We start from the raw sequence: 25,387 nt of genomic DNA, 5'->3' as shown, positions 1-25,387 counted from the left end.
GGGGAAAAAAAGTTTTAAAACACAGGCTCAGGCAAGAATGAACAGGCCGGGGACCACATACACTTCATAGTCCAGTCCCTAGATTCAGGTAGTTCTGTTTCAGTAAGATCTGAAGATATTCCCTGTTCAAACATCTAGGTCAGTCTTATCAGTCCGAAATGAGTCACCTAAAATCCTCTTTTAAAGTTTTGCATAAGTGTTTTCAAGTTTGAATAGAATGAACTTTTTTACTCTTGAAATCTAGGTAGTTTCCTCTTCCAAAGCCTTGTATGACTTTGTGACTTTTGCTAAATGTATTTCTTTGATACAGCTACACGGTACCATTTCTGATTACCTTATTCCATAGATGGGAATATATGTGAAAATTGAAGGTTTAACGCTGGTTGAAACGGCGTTTTGGAGCGACGGGCTTAGCAATGATTGCTAATGCCTCACGATGTGAATTTCCAGTTCAATGCTGAAGGACTTAAAAGATACAAAATGGACTTAAAAGATACATCCTATCTCAAACACGTTTAAAACTACATCCATTTACTTTAAAATGCCAATTTCAACACCAGGAAGGGGCCATTTTACCTGTCCTACCAGGTCTCCAGCCGGAGGTGAAAAGGCTTCCAGCAAACCAAGCCGTGTTCCAAATTTCAACCAAGAACCCTAAAGGTGCAGAAGGCGACTTCTGGGACCTTTCGTAAGTCCCAGACACAGGACTGGCCTGCCTTTCCCGGAAGGGGTGCCCGGCCCCCGCGGAACAACAGTGACCCCCACGGAGTCCGGGTGTCAGGCTTTCTCCCAGCTCTTGCGACCCGCGCGGCTGCTGCAGAGCCCGACGCGGCTAGACTAGGAGAGGCGCACGGCGGAGCGCAGCCTTGCAGAGTCTACAGCTGCAGCCTCAGCCCACAGCTCCCGGGATCTCCTCCTAAGAGTTACTGGAGCCCGGCCTCCGGGCAGCTGCGCGCAGCTGGACACGGCCTGAGAGCCCCCGCCACACTTATTCCCCGCCAGCCCCCGACGCCCAGGCCGTCCCTCCGTGCGGCCGCAGACCCGGCAACTTACTGCTGCGCTAGGGCCAACCGAGGGGGCGGTGGTGGGCGAGCTTGTCTTTGCGCAAGGCTGGAAGTGGCTGGAAGAACGGCCGCCACCTCGCTTGTCCCCGCTGAGTAGAAAGCCTGACGCCGAGCTGCACAAGGCGGGCTGGGCACGTGGGCGTCCCTCTGTGTAGCCTCTCCGGGGGCGGAGCGAGGGGCGGGGAGGCACCGCCTTCTCCCGCCCCCGCGCTTGCCGACCCGCCTCCCCAAGCCCGCCTCCCACCGGGTCGGTCCCGCAGCTGGCCAATCCTCTGGGTGGGCGGCGTCCAGCTCTGCTCAGTTGGGATTGCCTGGGGCCAGCAGCGCTGGCACACGTGGGCGTGCACTCTCCTGGGTCACAGTGGGTGGGCGCTGGCTTGGAAAGGAGGATCTTGGCGGGAGAAGAATTTCTCCATTTCTTTGGGGGGACATAACCTTGGGAGCATTTCCGAAGTTTCTTCTAAATGGACTTTCCCCCCCTGTTTACTTTTCATTCTGAGGACAATTGGGAAATAAGAAAATAATAAATATAATGGTACACAGAAGCCCAGATGGTTATGCTTGTCGATTAGTACTACTTCCACCAAGAAAATAAAAGTTTATAAATAATGTGTAGTTGGTATTTTGAAAACTCCAGTAATGTGAGTAGGTAGTCATGATTGTTGGGAATGGGTCTATAAGAAAATGACATTTGCGATTTCCAAGAGAGCAAGAGCAGAAGTTACACAATCAAGGTCTCTCATACTGTGCTATTGTTTACTTTGGGAGTCTCTGATAAGATTAGAGTCACAATGTGAAACTCTTGTTAATTTTAATCCAAATGAAGCAAAACACTGGCACAGAATTTAACAAAAAGTTTATACTATTGTTTTTGTTTGGCAGAAAGGTCTACCTTAACATTGTAGTAATGTCGCTTTATTCATCTACTAAGAATATCTTTGACATAGTGCAAGATTCATATTGATGCAGTGACACAAACTTTTAATATTATGCTCTAAACCGTTTTTCTTTAAGGCACGTTTTACCAAGAGACTAATAAATGGTGTGGAGGGGGGACTTCACCTCAAGAAAATGGTACATGTACGAAATCTCAATTACTGTCTTCATAGTTCATTACCCCTTAGTCATCCATGGATTCCATTAAGGAATTCCAGGCCTAAAGGACACTGTGATTATTAGGGAATTATATGTTCAAGTAAATGTCCTAAGTGATGAAGACTCTACTAATGTAAAGTTATTTTCAAGGTATAAAATAGATTTTTTATGCAAATGATCACTAATAACATTAGAAAAATTATAGGTATGGACACTGACACCAAATTCCTATTCCAATTAAATCCCTAGTAGGCATTGCACAAAGGAGCGAAAACTAAAAAACTCAAGATGTTTCATCTAATTTTCAAGGGAAAGGATCTAATTTAAAAATTTTCATTTAAGGAAAAAAAAAAGAAATTTCTGTTTTAAAATATAAGACACTTTCCCCATATATTTTTATTTAAATACCCTGTATTTAATCTGTGATTAGTTTGCAGCACAATGATTTGGGATAAATAAATGTATTCAACTTTTAGAAACTGTTGATTTTGTCAGAATACCAATCCTAGAGTTTATTCTGCCCATCTGATTTTGATACTTCCTGGGACAAAAACACAGTGTGTCCATGTGTAAATAATAAAAACCATTCCATGTTTTAACAAAAATGAGCAAGTTCTTTCTAATAAGTTTGCAATATGAGTACTTTGACACACTAGTCTTAATATATTCCATTTCTTATTTGAAATTATTGATTAACCCCGAGTCTTGCATTACATCTTTGATAATTTCTCAGCTTTTTAAACTTTGTGTAGATGAAGAAAGAATAAGATGACCACAGATCTAGTATGAGCTCTAACATGTACTGTTGGAGATAAGAGAAAGTGGAATAAAAATTTTAGAAGTGAAATATTTGAAATAAGTTGAACATTTTTTTTTTTTTTAAATCTGCCAAGCTTTTTTCTTGGGAATGAAACAGAAAATCCACCTTAGTCATATTCAGGAGTAACCAAGATTGTTGCCTTCTGAGGATTTCACAAACAAACCTTAACTCCTAAAAGTTTATGAAATTGCAGGGAATTCCGAGGGACTGTTGTAGTTGAATATATTCCACACCCTGTCCTCCCACACTTGCCAAATACAACCCAAACTAAATCTTAAGTCCACAAGGACAAAGGATTTGCTTTAACTATCAATAAGGCTAAATGAATTGATTATTATTAGTTCTGCTTTGTGACTTTATAATCTTCAAGTTAAAATCCTCCATTTTTCTCCAAATGATTAGACCACTGGATATTGATCTCAAACTTGTAAAGGTGACTTTCCATTGGTCACATTCCACATTTGCCCATCCTTTAAGGTAAGCAATGAAATGTTGAATAAATGGTTGAAAATGAGTACAAGAAGTCCTTGTGATGACAAGTTATCTTTTAAATTCATGTTTTTCTGTTTCTCTTTTAACTAAGACCAAATAATGGTTTTGCAATGGTTTTCAGTCCTACACTGCTTCCCTTACACATTTCCCTGCATCCTGTCACTTGGCTTCTTGCTGGGTTTTCTTTACTTTGGCCATCAATCAAGAATCGCCCAGAATTCGACCGGCACTGTGCTGGGTTCTGTTTCCTTCTGCCAGAATTCCTGCTGGGATTGTATCTGCTGGGAAAAACAAAAAGTTAACTTTCTCCATCCAAACATCTTCAGTTAGCCTGTGATTCTAAGGACTAAAAACTGGGATTTTAGAAAAGAGCTCAACTAATGGACATCCTCTTTTGTCCTTCAGCTTTGACAAAGGTCCTAATTGCTCCAAAGATGTCTTCCTAACCATGTCCAGTAGACTGTTCTCAGTTTTCATGAGCCTCATATTCTCTCTTGCTTTCTGTTCTTTTCTTTCTTGAAATTGCCTCCCACCTTGGCTTCCATGATATTTTAGTTTTCCTCCTATCATCTTGATAACTTTTTGTTCTGCTTGCTAATTATGGCCTTCTTAAGGTTATATTCTTGAATCATTCTTATCTCCATCAACCTTCACAATCTTAGCTGAGATCCATTCCTAAGGCTCAACCAACTTGAAGGCATGGATCCCCAAAGCTGCATTATCAGGCCTCATGTCTCATCTTTGCTCTAAATTGAGTCTCTGATGAGAAAAACTTGAAAAAACTAGATGGCTAAAATAAGTTCCTTACTTACTTATGCTATCTTCCTCCTATTTCCTTCTTTCTTCCTATTCTCCTGACACTTCAGGCTTAATGCCTTAGAATTATTGTTTACTCTTTCTTTTACTTTTTTATATTCCCCCAACCACACACTTCTGCTACTATTACTCCATTTGCTCTTTAACACAGAAATAACCCTTGATTTCTGTAAATTCACCTTCCTAATCTATACCCTCATTATGTTAACATAAGTTATTTCAATCTTCACAAAAACTCATGGTATCTTCTAATTGATTATAGAATTCAACTAAACTCCCTAAGTCACGGAAAGTCTCCATCATCCACCTTAGTACATTTTCTTTGGCTTACCATTTAGACCTATATCATCCACATAGTAGCCTCTACCATATGTGGCTCTTGAGCATTTGAGTGTGGCTAGTCCTAATTGAGATTCATTGATGTGCAAAATAAATGTTGTATTTCAAAGACTTAGTACAATAAAAATCATGTAAAAAAAAACTTCAATATTTTTTTCACCCGAGTACTTGTTGAAATAATTGTTTGGATATATGGAGCTAAGTAAGATTAGATATGATTAGAATTGATTTAACTTATTTATTTGTACTTCTTTCAATGTGTTGCAAATGTGGCTTACTTTATATTTCTATTACAATCTGGTTTAGACAATGAACAAACCTGGGCTAGGTACAATGCAAGAACAGAGAAAATTTTCAAAGAGAAATAACCCTACTTCACTGTTGAGAGCCACAGTTTAGTCAGAATGACGCCTGGCATTTTGCTAGAGGGAATGGTTGAAAGGTGACCCTGCTCCGGGATTAGGGCGGCTCCGGGATTAGGGCAGATCCTGCTGCCTCAGGCTGCTACTTTGGAGTTCCCCTTGAGTTCGCGAGGGGTTCTGGGAGAATTGGCGCACGGAGCCTGGTGGAGGGAGTATGTTCCCGGGAAGTGTGTGTAGAGTACGGTGAGAGTTCAGGAATAAGGAGTTGCTGTTTGAACCTACAAGGCTTTGCTGTTTGAACCTACAAGGCTTTGTGGCGGCTCAGTTATTTTGTGCCCAGACAGACTGTGGCACTTCACAACCTGGGTTTCTACACAGTCCACTTGAGGAGATGTTATGGTTTGGATTTTAATGTCCCTGAGAAGCTCTTGTGTTAGGCAATATAAGAATGTTCATCAGTGAAATGATAAGATATGAAAACCATAATCTCATCAGTGGATTAATCCACTTGACAGATTCATGATTTGAATGGACCACTGAGTGGTAATTGTAGGTAGGTAGGTACGGCGTGGCTGAAGGAAATTGGTCACTGGGGGCATATCTTAAACCATATCAGTCCATGGCTCCTTCTACCCTTTTTCTGCTTTCAGATTACTGTGAGCTGAGAAGTTGTTTTTTTGTTTTGTTTTGTTTTGCCATATCCTTCCACCATGATGTTTTGAATCACCCCAGACCCAGACCAATGGAGTTGGTCAGCCATGGACCAAGACCTCTGAAACTGTGAGTTCAAAATAAACTCTTTCTCTAAGTTATTCTTGTCAAGTATTTATTTTGGTCTCAAAGATGCAAAACTGACTAACAACAGAATATAAGGCATTGAAAATCAATTATAAATAAAACCGGTAGACAAATTCCAAAAGAAAAAATTATTCCTGTGAGAGAGAGCTTTAAAAAGGAGGTGGTTGGGAATGGCTTGTCTGAAGAAGTAGAGTTTTAAAACATCCTTGTCTGCAGCTAGGAAAGAAAGAGAAAAGCAATCTGGGGTAGAGGAAGTGAAGAAGCCCTGAATAGGCTTGGGATAAAATGGGTAGACCAATTTGTCTGGGGTGGAATATTGTGCTCTGATGCGGATTGGTTCGCCACATATCATTTGCCTCCATGCATTCCATTACCTTCAGAAGGACTTCTCTGCCCTATGAAGCTAGAAAATAAAGGGGATATTAATGTTGCCAGTCAGTCCTACCTACTTTGTTCTGCTTCTGACCAAGATTCTAAACCTGTGCACCAAACATAAATTTTTGTACATTGGCACTATGTGACCTTTTCTCTAAGGAAATATTGTCCTGAGTAAACCATTTCAATGAAGAGACCAACCCATGTGAAACAGAAGTCAGTGTTCATTTAAATTGCTACTTATCTAGTTGACTAATCATTCCCCTCAGTCCTGAGATAACTGGGACAGCTGGTCTACCTTACTCGACTATACTTCAAGCTCTGATGCTTTTTCATTTCTAACCACTGGCCTTCTGTGAATTTGATAGCTATGACAAAACGACAGAGAAGAGACAATGTAAATATGTTATAATAGGGAATGTGGTTGCTTTCTCAAGCTACCTTACTGCTGACTTCACAACATTTTTTCTTAGCCTAAGTTGTGTGATATCATAGGAGGTTGCAATCCTACATGTTAAAGTCAGTTGTCTTCCATTTTAAAAATGTGTCTCCATGTATACCTCTATGAAGAAGAGTGTCTTACTCTCAACCAAATGAGAAAGAGATACTTGAGTCTCAACAGTTGGAGCTAGAAGAAGTCCTACATGGAAGTAGAATTATCTCTTCATAGGAGCCTAACTCAAATCCTTTCTCAATTCCCTGTCATGAACCTCTGAGACCTCTTTCTGGCTGCCTTTGAAGCCACGCTTGTTTCAAGTCCCTTGCTTATTCTCAAGGGACACTGGCTTAGCATCAGCATCAAAATGAAGTGAAACCTCCTAGATGGGAAATTCAAAGAAACCATTTCGATTCTAAGTGCTAGCAGTAAAGTTACATGATTAAGAAAACTCTTAAGTCCTAAAGAAATGAAGCCACAAGATAAAATGATAGGAGGTTTGAACTGTTAAGTTACTGAATGGGAATCTTTTCATGACACACCAGTTATATCATATATTCATAAGGTTAGCCATAATAGAATTACTCATAGAAAAGTTTTAGCCCAAGTTTGGAAAAGAAAAAAAAAAAAAAAAAACCTAAGTTCCAATTTCCCCTTAGCAAAAACTTCTTACATAGTGCTGTGAATTCCAGATTGTGAAACTTGGTTCTTGAAATATTCATGTGGAAAATATTACTGTCTAACACCTTCCAGTGCTTCCCTGTGGCCTCATTAGAAAATTTAATTCTTTGAGATCGAACGGTAAAAATGTCCATTACTGTCTGGTACTGAGGAGAAAGGAAACGGGAAAGTCAATTCCTTGCTCTGCATGACTTCGATATATTTAACTGTCTTAGATATATTTATATTTATATTTAACTGACTTAGACAGAATCCATCCTTGAAAATGTGAATTTGTAATGTGTCCTAATGTCCTCAGGCAATGAATGCTTCAGATAATATGTTTTAAAAGTTCCCACCTGTTTTACTTTTAAATTTGGATTGGTATGAATTGATGCCCTTTGGCAAATTAAGTGGTCACTTTTTTTCCTTCTGAATCCCAGACAAAAATGCAGTCTTAGTTAATGATGAGTGGTATGGTCCACCAGCATCTTTGTAACAAGTCAGTGCATGCTTACTCAGAAGGAGAACATCTGGGGCTTTTCCTCAACATAGAGAAGAGTTGTAACTACCCACTCTGATGTGGATTGAACCCCACTTATTAAATGAGTATTAAATCAAACTACATTGTGTGGAGATATTGTGCATTTTTTTCAGAAGCTTTAGAGGAAGCTTTTCCTTTTCTCTTTTACCTGGAAAGGGAGAGGGACACAGAGAAAGAGAGACTAGGAGAACTCTTATAATACTTACAGTAGTGCTGACCCTGAGTGGGATGCCGCCCTGGAGAGCATTGCAGATATGTTCGGTTTTCATTTTAATCTTCTCTAAAATTTAATTTGGGGGAAGAAATTATGAAATAAAAAGACAGTTGTATACAGATATGCAGTAAAAAGCACACATTAATCTTACTGGTTCCTAACTTAACTAAATGTTTGATTTTGAGCAAAACATTCCTTGATTAAATCAATGTGTTTTCCTTTTTTCCAGACAGTGGGAATACTAATGCTTATTTAACTTCTCCAAGACATTGTGAAGACATACATAAGTAAGGGAAAAGATTGTGTACAAATTAAATTACTAAGGTTTTACTCTTATATCACTTCATACTTCCAACAATCTATTCAATTCTAAATACAATTTAAAATTTTAAATCTCTTAATTTTAGAAAAATACCACATGATCTCACTCATATATGGACTATAAAAAAAGATGATCTTATACAAGTTTAGAGTGAATGGAGTTACAGAGGATGAGAGGGGAGGAAGAAGAACAAATGGAGAAAACTTATCAATGTGTACACTAAGTTACTGTTGGATAGGAGGAAGTACTTCTGCTATGTTGTTGCATAATAGAATGACTATAGATAACAAAAATATACTATATACTTTAAAAATATTGAAGAAAGAATTATAAAAGTTTTCAACATAAAGAAAAAATAAAAATTTGAGAGTATAAATATATTTAACTGATTTAAACATTATGCAATGGATTAAATGATTTAAATGTTATGCATTATACTCATGTGTTGAAACATTAAATGGTACTCCATTAATATGTGCAATGTTTTAAGTATAAGCTAAAAGATACAAAAATTTTAAAAAACTCTTAATTCACAAGGTAGAGATAAATATTGTGATGAACGCATTAGATTAAAGCATTAGATTTAACTGTCTGACAAGAGTAATCTAAGTGCTGTGAGTGTGGATATGCTTTACTCTCCAAAGATTTGTGTTATGGAAATTTAGTTAGGAACATCCAGTGTTAAGCTAAAATGCCTTTAAGAGGGATTAATGCTTTCCTCCTCAGAGTGAGTTAGTTATTTTCATGTTGAAAACGATATTGATTACAGAAAAACTGTGTCTTCCAGTTAAGTTATTCTGTATACTTGACTGTCCAATCAACTGTTTAACCCATCCACTGAGTTCTTATTATGTTTATGATTTTTAGCTCTAAAATATCAATTAGATAATTTCTAATTCACTGAGGATATTATACGTTCTTTTTATATTTTGTACATATTCTCCTATTTTAAGATATATTAATCATAGTAATAAACTCATATACTCTGCCTCTGCTATCTGAATCACACTACATTTGATCTTATCCAAAAGACCAAGACACGAGTCTGCTCTTCTCTTTATTCATTCCTTTTTAAAAACTCCTTAATAACAGTAAGGTTTTTTTCTTTTAGCATGTATTTTAGCCTATTTTCTACTGCTATGACAGAATACTACACAATGGATAATTTATATAGAGAAAATAAGTTTATTGCTCATGGTTCAGGAAGCTGTGAAATTGTGGATTGAAGGCTGCATGTGATGAGGCCTTCCTGGTGGGTCAATCCATGATGTCAGATGGAAAGGACAGAGAGAATGCATAGAGAGAAGGAGATTGCTTTTATGAGAAAGGCAATCCTGTGATAACTGTACCACTCCCATAATTAAGGCTTTAATCTGTCATGATGGTCCTGCCTAAACACCTCAGAAAGACTCACCTCCCAATACTATTATAATGACAATGAAGTTTCAACATGAGTTTTAGAACAGACACTTGAACCATAACAGCAGGTATAGAACTATTTTGTTGTAAGCTGGTAATTGTGCATTGAATCACCAAGTGGCTCCACTACAGAGTTATCATTTCCTGTGTTGGGAAGATGGACTAAGGAGCTAGTTACTTAAATCAATCATGGATTAAGATAGGCCAGAGGTGAGCAAGCTTTCAATAATTCTTGGACTAATCTTTACTTATAAGACACTGCTCAGATATGGGCCTGCTCGACTTTCACTTGGGAGTGTACATGACACTAACTGCTCAGCTTTGAAGGATTATGGGGATCAATCTCTACAATCCAAATGTTCACAGTCTAGCTCTTCAGCCTTTTGCAAAATGAAAGGCCAGAATCCAACTAAATGTCTTAATGGAAAAACTGAATGTGCTTGAGACAAGCCACTTTACTGTGTCTTGTGTACAAAATATAGCATGGATTTAGGAAAATATGCCTTTTAGAAATTTCAGAGTAGCTCACCAACATCTCACAATGTAGAAGAGACTTTAGGGAAAATAATTACCAGTTGAAGTCCCCCAAAGGTCTACTTTATGAATGCAGGCCTGGGAAGTAACTAAGAAGACTGGAGTCCCTCTGCTTCTTAGCAGAGTTCCTGTCCTCCAATGGGGCCAAACTTCCTCCTCTATTCACATCCAGCATCCACTAGTTCTCCAGAGAAAAGAACACCTGTTGATACTCAACTCACTTCACAATTGTGTTCCAGTTGGAAAATTTAGTTCATTGAGTCCTCCTTGCCTTCCCAGCTCTCTGATGACCTCAAAGTATGGTTTTTAAGGTTTAATTGGAGACCTCTAGGTCTTTTTCCCCAGAGAAAACAAAATTTGCCAAGACTTATTACATCCTACATACAAAACTTGTAAATAACTTCTTCATCCTATTTTGTAATCAAAGACGCAAAGGAATTGTGTGGCAACTGCTATTGTCCTGTTTAGAGATTATAAAGACATTCTCCCTAAGTTTAAATCATTTTCCCAAGGGGGTAAAGGGCAGTGGTTAAAAAAAAATCTCTGATGTCTGACTCCTTCCTGTGTTCTCCAGCATACCAAGGTAAGTTTTATAGCCCTCAGAATTCAGTCACAAAACAAGAAACCACACTCCTGAGATAACAAGTTACTAAGTAGAAGGCATAGCTGTCACCATGAGGACTGGAGATCAATGGAAAGAGGTCAGATATTCACACCCAGATCTTGGGAATAGGTTCTATGATTCTAGGACCCCAACCTCTGAGGACAGGTACAGCCAAGTTGGTGCTAGAACCTCTGGAATCTGGCAGTGGGCTCAGAGAACCAGGACCCAGGGCTCTGAGGATAAGTTGTTTGGTAGCTTTGCTGTATTTCTGGGGCTGATGATACTTTTGCTTCTGGAAGTTCCTAAATACACATAGGAATAATGTACAGACTGAAAACTACTGCAGCTGATTTTTAGATGAAAACTCGAAGTGAGGTGGTGCCGATGCAAACTTCAAGCAGTTCCCACAGATATCCAGTCTCCCTGTGGCTCCCCCAAGGGCAGAAACTGCTAAGGAGGACTGCAAAGAGGTGTGATTTGTGAGTTTCCTCTCTCCCTGTGACACAGCAGAGTGAAAAAGGAAGGTGGTTTTGATTTGAGAGATGGGGAGTACACACACACACACACACACACATGATCCATCCATGCAGTAGGCCTTTGCTGAAGAAACACAAAGAACTATTTCCATGAAAAATAAACTACGAGGTGGGCTGAAGTTTGTAGTAGAATGCTTGCCTAGTGAGTGCTAGGCTCTGAATTTACTCCCCGCTACTGCAGAAAACATAAAGAAATAACAAACAAATCACTAAAATTTCTTGAAATAATGAAAAGTAGGAATGTTCTAGGAATTACATTTATTAAATGGTGAATGTTTCTGATCCTGAAGCAATGATCTCTGGACCTTTCTGTCAGTGGTTTCTAACATCGGCAATAACATTTCTACTGCCAGGATAATAAATGTTAATGCATGGGAAATTTCATTGAGGATTGGGATTCTTTTCTGAAAATGCAAAACTTTTGCTCTTCTGTCTCAGTTAAAATTTAAATAATGTGCTCATCTTTGTCAGGTGAAGAGTAAGTTTGAACACTCAGCTATTCCATCTCAGGTGAAGGTTGCACATTTTCCTCTTCTTTCTTAGGCATTGTTTATCGTTTTTTCTTACAAAACAAAAGTAACAAAATCAAAAGCATAAGACCAAGTGGAAATAAAAAAATAAGTGGTGCAGGGAAATACTTCGTTGCCATTTTCTCAGGGGGTGGTGCAGGAGTTGTTTCATTGGGTGGTGCAGGAGTTGTTTCATTGGGTGGTGCAGGGGTTGTTTCATTGGGTGGTGCAGAGGTTGGTGCATTGGGTGGTGCAGAGGTTGGTGCATTGGGTGGTGCAGGGGTTGGTGCATTGGATGGTGCAGGGGTTGGTGCATTGGATGGTGCAGGGGTTGGTGCATTGGATGGTGCAGGGGTTGGTGCATTGGATGGTGCAGGGGTTGGTGTAGGGGGTGGTGTAGTGATTGATGCAGGGGGTGGTAGAGTGGGTGGTTCAGGAGGTGGTGGGCCACTGTCAACACTCCCTCCGTGGCCTTTTTCTGTGCAGTTGGGGGGACCCCAGTAAGGGTCACAATGGCAGTGATGTTTGTTGTTGCAGATCCCTTTCATAGCACAGTTCTTTGCTGAACATTTTGCATTAAATGTCAACAAAAATTTAGAGACACACTTCCGGCGAATGCACACAAGTCCATCACCACACTCTGTGCCATCTTTCACAGCACCAATATCTGGTATGGTCATCCCAAAATGATAGTCGGTACCCCAGTAGGTCACACCATTGAAGTCAATCCAATGCACTGTAGAGTGACCTGTCAAAGTAGGAATTTCTTTCACATTCTCACACTGAACTCTTCCACAGAGGAAGTCTGATATATTACACATAACATAGTGGTCATCACTGAGACCACAGTTACCAAAGCGGTCACCTCGGCGGTTTACTTCCGTGTAGCAACTCTTCTGTGCACTCCTGGATTCTTTGCCAAATATCTGTTTGCACTGTTCATCACGTACATTGCATGTCTTCTCATGGCAGTAGCCACTGTCCCTGCATCGGAGCCCATCCTGCACATACACATCTTCTGGACACTCAGGTGAGGTGCCATTGCACCACTCTGGAAGATCACATTCACTGACATTTTCTCTACACTCTTTACCTCGTGGCAAGAGATAGCAGTCTTCACAACAAAGCCCAGAAGCACATTCAGCCCCATTTTTCAGAGTGCAACTTACTGAACAACATGGATGGTTTGAACACAAATTTGGGGGTCCACAGTCACACTCCTCTCCTTCTTCAACCACACCATTCCCACAGACTGTCCCTCTGGGGCGGGCCACTTGTTTCGGTGGTGCAGTTCGCAAACAGTTCATAGATGGAAAGTTTTCCCACATATAAGCATAACTGCAGTTGCTGAATTTTGGGCCATATGGTGGTTCTCTGGACATTATACAACGGGGTTGCCCGCATGTACATATTACTGCATCATGGTACATACCCAGATTGTGTCCAATCTCATGTGCTATGGAAAGTGACAATTCCAATGGTTTATCATCCATGACACGATTCACTCCACATCCCAAGTGAGATTCACATACAGTTCCAACATAAGATAAGCCAAGATATATATGAAAATCTTGTCTTGCCAATAAATGTACAACATCAGTTTTTACGCGAGATTGAAAGCTAATTTTCCTCCAATTGCAAAAATCATCCAGGAGTTTAGATATGTTATCAGTCACACTGACAAGGTTCCTTTCATTCCAGACCTCAAATCCAAGTAAAATCAATTCAACATCCAATTTTTTTTAAAGGGAATGTACTGTATTGCCAATGACAAATATTTCCTGTGTAATAAGTGAGATATTACTTTTCTTATAAAGGTATTGCTCATAATCTACAACAAAAACTGCTTCAAGATACCATGCGTGAGTCCACCAGCCTTCATAACCACTTTGCCTCAGAATGGTATTATTACTCCTTTGGAGCTTCAGTTGTCGTGCTAGTTCTTCTTCTGTTAGTCCACATCTCATGGGTGGGAATTGTGTCTTCTCTGTGTCCATCATATGTTCAAATGTGGTAGAAAGTCTTTTGGGTTTGATTTCATAAACAGTGTCATGGACCTCTAGTATTCCTTGAAAGCCCCCCAAACAGGTGCTAAGAGCAACCAGGGATTCTGGGTCCCCTTCCACATAGCCATCATAGTAGCAGTCACTCTGGACAAAAGGGTGGTCCTCGAGCAGAGCATGCTCCTTTGTGTAGGTGAACACAGAGAAGGATTTGGACACCAGAAGTTTCTTGGCCTTCATGTGGACAATGTGTTTCTCGCCTCCAAAGTGAAGACTATAGGAGATCCAGTCAGGGGGTCTCATGACTCTATTGGTGCCAGTTATCCTCAAGGGTATCACTACTTCTGGGAGGCTGTGGTGTTGAGAGTGGCCAATCTGGGCCCATCCAAAAAGGAAGAGTAAGATGCCCAGGTACAGCTGCAGGACAGTGATCCTCATATGCACCAGGGCCTCACCCACAACCATCATGGACAATGAGGCAGGCGAAAGGGCAGGGCAGGAGGTGCTGTTGTCCTGTCGCCTCCCTTTGACTTGGTTGCAAGCAGCATTGACCTTTAATAGTATGTCTTCTGGCAGAGTCAATCCATCAGAGAAACACAACTAAAAAAAAATGAAAAGGGGAGAGATGGGGTGGCTAAATTATGAACTGTCTTAGGTGGAGGAGAACAGCAGGATATGGGCTAAAATGCATTAGTGTTTGGTTAGAGCATGACTCCATATAGTGCATTGGATTTGCTTTTTAATTTTGGTGAGGTAGGGTCAGACTGTGAGTGTTGAAAGAATGAAAAATGGCTACTGGTTGAAAATTGCCACACATGGATGAAGGACATTTGGGTTTAAGGATATGTGGGTTCATAATATCATTCTCCAAATACATGTACAAATGGGAATATCTTCACAATAAATATTTAAAACAGAATCTAAATGAAAAGGAAAATTGTATGCCTTGTTTTGATAAGGGAGTCTCAACTTATACAAATTTACTTGGAATAAATAACAATAGGCATCCCTTTCTATTTCAAGTGATTTTTTAGACACATTACTCAGCAGAGACATGTAAATGAATTCTCACATTATTTTTCTTCATGGTCCTTAATATAGATTTCCATACAACTAATTATGACTTGTCCTCTTTTCCTCCAATCCTGTAGGATTTCAATGTCAAAACATCAATTGTCCTTCAAAAATATTAGAATCTGCTTATAATGAATACTTTCAGGTATCAAAGCAAGCAAAAGTAGAAATGGAAGGGGGAATACCATGGGTTGATAGATGTTACTCAAAGGTGTTTATATGAGATTATACTCATACCAAAAACAATATTTATCAATTTCTCTGGCCCTATGATAAGAAAAGGAGATCAAACAAGTTGGAAGTGTAGCAGTTGGAAAAGAGAGGGTACTAAATGCAAAATAAAGTGCCTTCAGAAATGAAAAGGGAATCAATGAACTCTGAGAGGATGGAGGAAACCTTAAGTGCAGGTGATGTTGTACTAGAGCATAGGCTTCAATATCCCTGGCATAATCCCCCCAAATCAAAGGCTGAATGTTTTCTTTTATATAAGGATGCTGACTCATAATGGCAATGGGGGTGGGTAGCTTGGGAGAAATAGAGGAACTTTAGATAGGGCAAAGAGGAGAGAGGAGTAAGAAGGGGGCAAAGGAGTAGGAATGATGGTGGAATGAGTTAGATATCATTACCCTAAGTACATGTATGAAGACACAAATGATATGAAAATACTTTGTGTACAATCAGTAACTTGAAAAATTGTGCTGTATATGTGTAATACAAAATGAATTGCATTCTGCCATCATATATAGCAAATTAGAATAAATAAATAATTTAATTTTAAAAATCCTTGGCATTTTAGGATGCCGAGGAAACCAGCTCCAAGATTAACTTTCCCATGATTTGTCTCAGAAATGACATAAAATACAGAAGTACCCATTAAACAATCATTTTGAGAGTACAAATATCCTATGATGAATGAGTGTAAATGAGAAATCTGATAAAAGCACATTCCTGGCTGATAATACTGATTTGTTGCTTTGTTATCAAGCAAAGTAGGAATGATGCTACAGAATATGAAGATACTGTGCAGCACACCTGGGAAACATCAAAGGATGATACAGGTTAATGGTGTGGAACATAAATTTGCAGTGTTTGCAGCAAAGATATACTTTAAGAATCTGTTAAATTGCATTCAATAGTTTCCATATAACATGCCTGTTTTTCTTGACCTCATGAGAGTATCCACAGTTTTCATGACATCGTTAAAGCAATGATAACATAAAAGTGATGACATTAAGAACCACCACACTGGTTAGGGGAGAAAGAGCAACAGCACCGGCAGAGGAATGTGGAATGTGCAATGAGGGATCTAAAAAACACTGATCAAATACCATTTCCCACAAAAGGAATTCAAACACAAAAGTAGCTGGATTTAGTATCTGTTGCCTCCTGGACTCAGGACACATTTCTCCTTAATTTTTTCTTTGATCTTGATCCTCATTTCTTTGAGATTTTCGCTCTCTACTCATTTTCCTATTACTATGGAATCTTCCTCTCACAAAACACAGCAGTCTCTCCTCTGTTATCAGTTCTTCATGGAAGACTCTTTTTCTTAGTTTTACAACATTTTTTGAGTGAACGATTTGAAGTGCACCAAGGGAGATTTTTTTTTCCTCATAGCCCCACTCTGTCATACAGACCAGATATTCAGTCATAACTTGCTTTGGTTGCAAAGCCACTTCCAAACTGAAAAACTAGCAGCCATCTCCTTCCACCATTATCTACCATTCTTTCTCATACTTTCATCAACCTCCTGATCAATCCCCGAAAAAGCCAGGAAGTGTTGGGTGCCTTCTGCTGCTTTCTTCTCCACCAATAACCTTATCCATGCTCTATGTTAAGCAAGCCTGTGGGCAACCCACAAGCTCCCAGATGTGTTTTTGTTACCGTTACAACTTGTGCTCAACAGTTTTGAGCCATTGACGGAAAACTGTGTCCTATATTATGTTATCATGCTTGGCCATCTTAACTCTCACATATTAGTTAGCCATAATTTTATTCTTAAATAACAGTTACTCATCAGTTTCATAGAGGATGCACAATGTTTTCCCACTTTTCAAGCTTCCATCATTAACCTGTCTTTCCCATACCTCAGCTCTAGTCTCCATTGGTTCAACCACTGTTGACCAATGTGCTCAACCCAATGGAGATTACTGCATTCACCACTGTGGCCAAACACTGCCAATACTTCTGGGGAAATAAATCATAGCAGAGTCTATTTAGGAGGATGGATAAGGTAGGGGGACACACAGAACTAGAATAAGATAGCCTGACAGCTCAGCTTAAAGGACAAACTGACAGATATTGATTTTAAATACTTCCATGATTTTAAAAATCTGTGCATTTTGTCCACATGGTCTCCAAACTTACTGTTTTTTTTTCCTGAATTTCCTCATCAATGTGTAGGACCCTCAACTGAAAATCAATACTGTCTTTGTTTTTGCAAGTTGTTATTATTATCAAATTTCCATGATGGTCATTTAAGTTCTAAAACCAAGAATTTTTCATTTAATGCTATTTAATAAAGGATCAGGTGATTTTATTTTTTTTCATTTGTCACTGCAGACAGGTGGTAGGGGACCTGTTTGAAGCTGGGCACTATCCTCATGTTTAAAATGACAAGAGCACTGTGATTGCTTGGGGAAGTAATTAAGTGAAAGATGAGGAAGCTAATTTCATAAATGCCAATAGCCCACAGGAGTAAGCAAGATCAGTAAAGAATACCACTGAGGACAACTTCTCCAAATCATGAGTAAAATTCTGATCTGCTTCTCTGCTCTCCATGTCTTTAGATGTATTTAATAATTATGAAGGTGTGTAGATTTTTGTTGTGATGAAAATTGTCATTGATTACATGTGTGCATTGTTAAGAGTGAACCAAAATAAATCTATCAGAATGTATTCTTAAGACATCACCTTCCAAGCAGTTAGTAGGAAAACAAACTCAAAAGAAAATTGGAGCCAGGTTATCTTTTCACTCATTACATTTTTTTTAATACAGGGACTCCAGATGTCAAGACCTGAGGGAATACAATGCTTTCATTCATAAAGTGGAATAATTTCATAATAGTACAGAGACCTCATAGTTGATTGTCATAAGCCAAAGCTTCGTCAAATCCATCATTCTTATATTCTAATTACTACCTACACCTCACTCTTATTTATAGTCTAATTCCATGTTTTCAATCTTGAATAACAACACATTAAAAATGGTTTGCAGGGTTCCCACCAAATAAAGTAGAATAGGAAATGGTAAAGTGCATAATCTTCTTCAAGATCTGTATAAGTAGGCTGGTGATGTAGCTTGGCAGTAGAATGCTTACCTGGCATGTGTGAAGCACTGGGTTCGATCCTCAGCACCACATAAAAATAAATAAAATAAAAGTATTGTGTTCATCTACAACTAAAAAAATATTTTTAAAAAGATCGGAATAACTGGCAAGAAATCATGGTTTTATTGAGCTGCGTGTGGGGAGAGGTGTAAGGGTTTGTGTTCATTCATGTCCTCATTATTTGAGTTTCTCGTCTTCAAAACTAAACTCTTGAATGACTTACCAATAGATGAAGTGATGATTCCCATAATTATTTCTAGGTATAGCCCCCTTCGTGTCTCATTTCTGACACCCACCAACAAAGACTTTCTCAAGAACTCTCATGACAAAGAGAAATATGAATCCCCTCCCCTTCAATTGTCTCTCATTTGATTGAGCTCTAAATTGAGCTTCCTAGCAACAAGAGTCTCTCAGAATTCAGAAGAACATGACAACAACCCCAGATTCCTCTTCACTCTGGCTCCATTAGCTCTATCAAACTTTATTGCTACTTACTACTCAGTATAAATAACCCTGACTTCCTTACCCACATTGATTGTTCAATGTGAATAAGACTAATTTCCTTACTCCTTACTCCCATTCTATATGTTCCCCATATACACTGTGTACTTTGCTCATACCACTATCCTGGTCTCAGTTTATTTCAACATTGAACCACACTGTGGAACACTTGAAGGACTTCAAGTTCCAGAAAAAAAAAATTGAGCCCATTTAAAAATCATTCTCACAGACACCCAGACATCAGCATTCATCTGTATCTTCATTCCTTGGGCAATGACTGAGAGGCATTGCATATCTGCAGATGAACTTTCTTGCCTGCCACACTCCAATTTTATCACTATTTCTTAAGGGACCAAACTTGATTTGATGGTTTTCATGTCTGTATTATTTTGCTAGGGCTGTCATAGCAAAGGAATATAAAATATGTACTCAGAAAAAAGGAAAGAAATTTACTGTATGATAGTTTTTAGAAGCCAGAAGTTCAACATCATGCTATCCTCACGCCCCTTGTGCCTCTAAAGTTGTTAAGGAATGATTTAGTTCAGCCTTCTCTCCCAGCTTCTGATCTGTAGCTGCATAATTCTAATCTCCATTTACGGTTTTCCCTGTGTCCAAAATTCCCCCTTTCATAGGGGCACCGAATTACATCAGAGAACATGGATGCTAAGTAAAAAACTATCACAAGAGACACAGGCATTCATTATGTAATGAGAAAAGATTGATTCATCAGAAAGATATATGACAATTATAAATATCTCTGTGTACAACATCAGTGCACCTAAATATCTGAAACAAATATTGATAGATCTGAAGAGAGAGACATAGACAGCAATATAATAATAGTAAAAGACCTCAATACCCTGCTTTCCATTGTGGCTATAATATTATACATATAGTTCATACGTAAATAACACATGTGAACAACGCTATAGAATAAAGAAACCTATAAGACATGAACAGAACATGCCACCCTGCTGCAGTGCATACATATTCTATTCAAGCAGGCAGAGAACATGTTGCTGGACTGATCACATGTTACATTTCAGAAGAAGTCACAACGATTTTAAAAGATTGTAGTTACGTTGTTAAGTATCTCTTCTGAACAAAATGGAATGAAACTAGAAGTCAACAGTCAATGGAAAACTGGAAAAATCCACAAATGTGTAGAAATTACACAATGCACTCTCGCACAACCAATGGGTCCGATATGAATAAAGGGAAAAATTTTAAATATCTTGGTTCAAATAAAAATGAAAACAGAACATTCCAAATCTTCTAAGATTCATCAAAAGCATCTTGTAAGGGCAGCCGATAGCAATAAATCTCAAGGAACAGGGAAATAGGAAAACTCTAAGCCCAAGTAATCAGAATGAAGGACATCACAATTATTAGAATAGAAAAAAAAGAGAAAAGAATCAATAAGGCTAAGAAATTTTTAATTTAAAGATAGAAAAAAACGAAATCAACCAACCCTTTAGTGCCAGTTACAGTGGTGCTTGCCCGTAACCCCAGCCACTCAGGAGGCTGAGGTGGGAGGACTGCAAGTTCAAATTGAACTTCATCAACTTAGTGAAGCCCTAAGCAACTCAGCAAAACCCTGTCTCAAAAATAAAAAGGGCTGAGGATGTACTTCAATGGTTAAGCGTCCCTGGGTTCAAAAACCAAAACAAACACACACAAACAAAAAACACCCTTTAGCTAAACTAACACAAAAATTGAGTTGGCTCAAATATAATTGGAAATGAAAGAGAAGACATTTCAACAGATGCTTCAACAAGAGTGTGCTGTTATTAAGCAAGATGGGCTTCCTTGCCTACTCTCTTGCTTTCTTTCTTACCATATGACCTCTTCTACATGTGCCACTGGCCACTTTTGCATGTATACTTGCTATGTGATGCCATCCACCATGGTATGTTGTTTTCAGAAAGGACTCAGTAAAGGCTAACAAGTTGGATCTGGTTTTGGACTTTTAGTTGCCAAACAGTAAGTTAAATAAACTATTTTTATTTATAATTTATCCAGCCTCAGATATCTTGTTATAACAATTAATATAGATTAAGACAGTAGGGTTTAAAGAATTGACCTGTTTGAACCAGATTACTCTCTCCAAGCAGTCCTTCAACAACAATTCCATCTATAGGGCCACCTCATGAGTGAGCAGTGGTAGATGCTGGAGGATGACCCTTGACTGTCATCTGGTCCAAAGGACTTTAGCATCTGTTCATGCAGCCTTCCCTTTTGCTGGCCCTGTGTCTACTTTCTTCTTAACATGTTTATCATTTAAGGAGAATTGGTTCAAAAATAATTCACAATAGGAAAACATTAAGGAGAGAAACATTTTGCAATCACATTTCATTTCAAATGCTTAATCAGGAGAACAGGCCCAGCGGTCCGCCGGCATGGTAGACACATCACCCCAATTGGAGGAAGGGCCCAGCTTCCGCCCGCAAGGTAGACAGACCACGCGTCCCGGAGAAGGGGCCCAGCGGCCCACCGGCCTAGTTGAAAGATCACACCAATTGGAGGAGGGGCACAGCCGCCACCTGCTCCTGCAAGGTAGGCAGACCTCCAACATGGAGAACAGGCCCAGCGGCCCACCAGCGTGGTAGACAGATCACCCCTATTGGAGGATGGACCCAGCTGTTGCCCACAAGGTAGGCAGACCACGCGATCCGGAGAAGGGGCCCAGCAGCCAGCCGGCATGATAGACAGATCACTCCAATTGGGAGACTTTGCAACTATACAAGAGCAATATAAATATATAGGGGGAAAATTCAATAACACAACAGTTTCACCAAGCAGAAAGAAATGCGAGCAGTATGAAAAGACAAGGAAAGAAAGGACCACAAGCAATGCAGTTCAACTCAACTTTAGAAGAGGTAATATCTGCAGCAGATGGAATGTCAGATAAAGAATTCAGGATTTACATGCTTCAGATGATCTGGAGTCTCAAGGAAGACATTAGACAGCAAAATCAGACAATGAAAGATCCCTTCAACAATGAATTACATAAACAAATCCAAGAAGCAAAAGATCAACTATACAGGGAGATAGAGGTTATAAAAAACAAACAGAAATCCTTGAAATGCAGGAAGCAATAAACCAAATTAAAAACTTAAATGAGAATACTACCAGCAGGTAGAACACTTAGAAGATAGAACATCAGACAATGAAGACAAAGTATTTCAACTTGAAAAGAACATAGACAGCTCAGCGAGACTGTTAAGAAACCATGAGCAGAACATCCAAGAAATATGGGATAACATAAAGAGACCAAACTTAAGAGTCATTGGATACAGGAAGGTATAGAGGTCCAAACCAAAGGAATGAGCAATCTATTCAATGAAATAATACGAGAGAACTTCCCAGACTTGAAGAATGAGACAGAATCCCAAATCCTAGAAGCCTACAGGACGCCGAATGTGCAAAATCATAAGAGATCCACACCTAGACACATTATAATGAAGATGCCTAACATACAGAATAAGGAGAGAATTTTAAAAGCTACAAGAGAAAGGAAGCAGATTACATTTAGGGGTAAACAAATCAGGATAACAGCTGATCTTTCAACACAGACTCTGAAAGCTAGAAGATCCTGGAACAACATATTTCAAATGCTGAAAGAAAATGGGTTCCAACCAAGAATTGTGTATCCAGCAAAATTAAGCTTCAGGATGGAAGATGAAATTAAAACCTTCCACGATAAACAAAAGTTAAAAGAATTTGCAGCTAAAAAACCATCTCTTCAAAACATCCTCAGCAAAACATTACAGGAAGAGGAAATGGAAAACAACAATGAAAACCAACAGTGGGAAGTAGTACAGTAAATGGAAAAAATAATCAAAGAGGAAAAACAAACCATGTTAAGTAACATAAATAAACAAATATGGCTGGAAGAACAATCCATATCTCAATAATAATCCTAAATGTTAATGGCTTAAACTCACCAATTAAGAGACACAGGCTAGTAGAATGGATTAAAAAAAAAAGATCCTAAATATGATATGTCAAGAGCTTTGTAATGTTTTGAACAACCAATAAAAAAAAGAAAAAAAAAAAGATCCAACAATATGCTGCCTACAGGAGATGCATTTGATAGGAAAAGACATACATAGACTGAAGGTGAAAGGTTGGGAAAAATCATATCACTCATATGGACTTCGGAAACAAGTAGGAGTGTCCATACTCATATCAAATAAAATAGATTTCAAGCCAAAGTTAATCAAAAGGGATAAAGAGGGACACTACATACTGCTCAAGGGAACCATACACCAACAAGACATAACAATCATAAATATATATGCCCCAAACAATGGTGCAGCTATGTTCATCAAACAAACTCTTCTCAAGTTCAAGAGTCTAACAGACCACCATACAATAATTATGGGAGACTTCAAAACAACTCTCTCGCCACTGGACAGATCTTCCAAACAAAAGTTGAATAAAGAAACTATAGAACTCAATAATACAATTAATAACCTAGACTTAATTGACATATATAGAATATACCACCCAACAACAAGCAGTTACACTTTTTTCTCAGCAGCACATGGATCCTTCTCAAAAATAGATCATATATTATGTCACAGGGCAACTCTTAGACATTATAAAGGAGTAGAGATAATACCATGCATCTTATCTGATCATAATGGAATGAAACTGAAAATCAACGATAAAAGAAGGAAGGAAAAATCATGCATCACTTGGAGAATGAACAATAGGTTACTAAATGATCAATGGGTTATAGAAGACATCAAGGAGGAAATTAAAAAATTCTTAGAGATAAATGAAAACACAGACACAACATATCGGAATCTATTGGACACAATGAAAGCAGTTCTAAGAGGAAAATTAATTTCTTGGAGTTCATTCCTTAAAAAAAGAAAAAACCAACAAATAAATGATCTCACACTTCATCTCAAAATCCTAGAAAAAGAGAGGAAAACAACAGCAAAAGAAGTAGAAGGCAAGAAATAATTAAAATCAGAGCTGAAATTAATGAAATCGAAACAAAAGAAACAATTGAAAAAATTGACAAAACTAAAAGTTGAAAAAATAAATAAGAATGACAGACCCTTAGCCATGCTAACGAAGAGAAGAAGAGAGAGAACTCAAATTACTAGCATACGGGATGAAAAAGGCAATATCACAACAGACACTTCAGAAATACAGAAGATAATTAGAAATTATTTTGAATCCTTATACTCCAATAAAATAGAGGATAGTGAAGGCATTGATAAATTTCGTAAGTCATATGATCTGCCCAGATTGAGTCAGGAGGATATAGACAACCTAAACAGACCAATATCAACTGAGGAAATAGAAGAAGCCATCAAAAGACTACCAACTAAGAAAAGCCCAGGACTGGATGGGTATACAGCAGAGTTTTACAAAACCTTTAAAGAAGAACTAATACCAATGCTTTTCAAGATATTTCCGGAAATAGAAAAAGAGGGAGAACTTCCAAATTCATTGTACGAGGCCAACATCACCCTGATTCCTAAACCAGACAAAGACACTTCAAAGAAAGAAAACTACAGACCAATATCTCTAATGAACCTAGATGCAAAAATCCTCAATAAAATTCTGGCGAATCGGACACAAAAACATATCAAAAAAATTGTGCACCATGATCAAGTAGGATTCATCCCTGGGATGCAAGGCTGGATCAATATACGGAAATCAATAAATGTTATTCACCACATCAATAGACTTAAAGATAAGAACCATATGATCATCTCGATAGATGCAGAAAAAGCATTTGACAAAGTACAGCATCCCTTTATGTTCAAAACTCTAGAAAAACTAGGGATAACAGGAACATACCTCAATATTGTAAAAGCTATCTATGCTAAGCCTCAGGCTAGCATCATTCTGAATGGAGAAAAATTGAAGGCATTCCCTCTAAAATCTGGAACAAGACAGGGATGCCCTCTCTCACCACTTCTGTTCAACAGTTCTCTAAACACTGGCCAGAGCAATTAGACAGACGAAAGAAATTAAAGGCATAAAAATAGGAAAAGAAGAACTTAAATTATCACTATTTGCAGGTGACATGATTCTATACCTAGCAGACCCAAAAGGGTCTACAAAGAAACTATTAGAGCTAATAAATGAATTCAGCAAAGTGGCAGGATATAAAATCAACACGCATAAATCAAAGGCATTCCTGTATATCAGCGACAAATCCTCTGAAATGGAAATGAGGACAACCACTCCATTCACAATATCTTCAAAAAAAATAAAATACTTGGGAATCAACCTAACAAAAGAGGTGAAAGACTTATACAATGAAAACTACAGAACCCTAAAGAGAGAAATAGAAGAAGATCTTAGAAGATGGAAAAATATACCCTGTTCATGGATAGGCAGAACTAACATCATCAAAATGGCGATATTACCAAAAGTTCTCTATAGGTTTAATGCAATGCCAATCAAAATCCCAACGGCATTTCTTGTAGAAATAGAGAAAGCAATCATGAAATTCATATGGAAAAATAAAAGACCCAGAATAGCTAAAACAATGCTAAGCAGGAAGTGT

At 38.5% G+C, this 25,387-nt stretch overlaps 1 protein-coding gene and 1 pseudogene across 2 annotated transcripts in view; both read right to left on the bottom strand.

Moving 5' to 3' along the window:
* Slc7a2 (solute carrier family 7 member 2) overlaps positions 1 to 1,172 on the bottom strand; it is a 65,840-nt gene extending 64,668 nt beyond the window's left edge. For both annotated transcript variants that reach the window (XM_071610435.1, XM_027954684.3), the window contains exon 1: positions 1,054 to 1,172. The gene's annotated coding sequence lies outside the window, so the exon portion shown is untranslated. The remainder of the gene's footprint in view (positions 1 to 1,053) is intronic.
* The window catches only part of LOC117794910 (disintegrin and metalloproteinase domain-containing protein 25-like), a 29,004-nt pseudogene continuing 4,454 nt past the window's right edge, over positions 838 to 25,387 (bottom strand).

This window comes from Marmota flaviventris, chromosome 3 (assembly GCF_047511675.1).
Source record: "Marmota flaviventris isolate mMarFla1 chromosome 3, mMarFla1.hap1, whole genome shotgun sequence".
Taxonomy (NCBI): Eukaryota; Metazoa; Chordata; class Mammalia; order Rodentia; family Sciuridae; genus Marmota; species Marmota flaviventris.
Note: the sequence above shows the minus strand (reverse complement) of the source record. Positions and strands in the feature narration are given on the sequence as shown.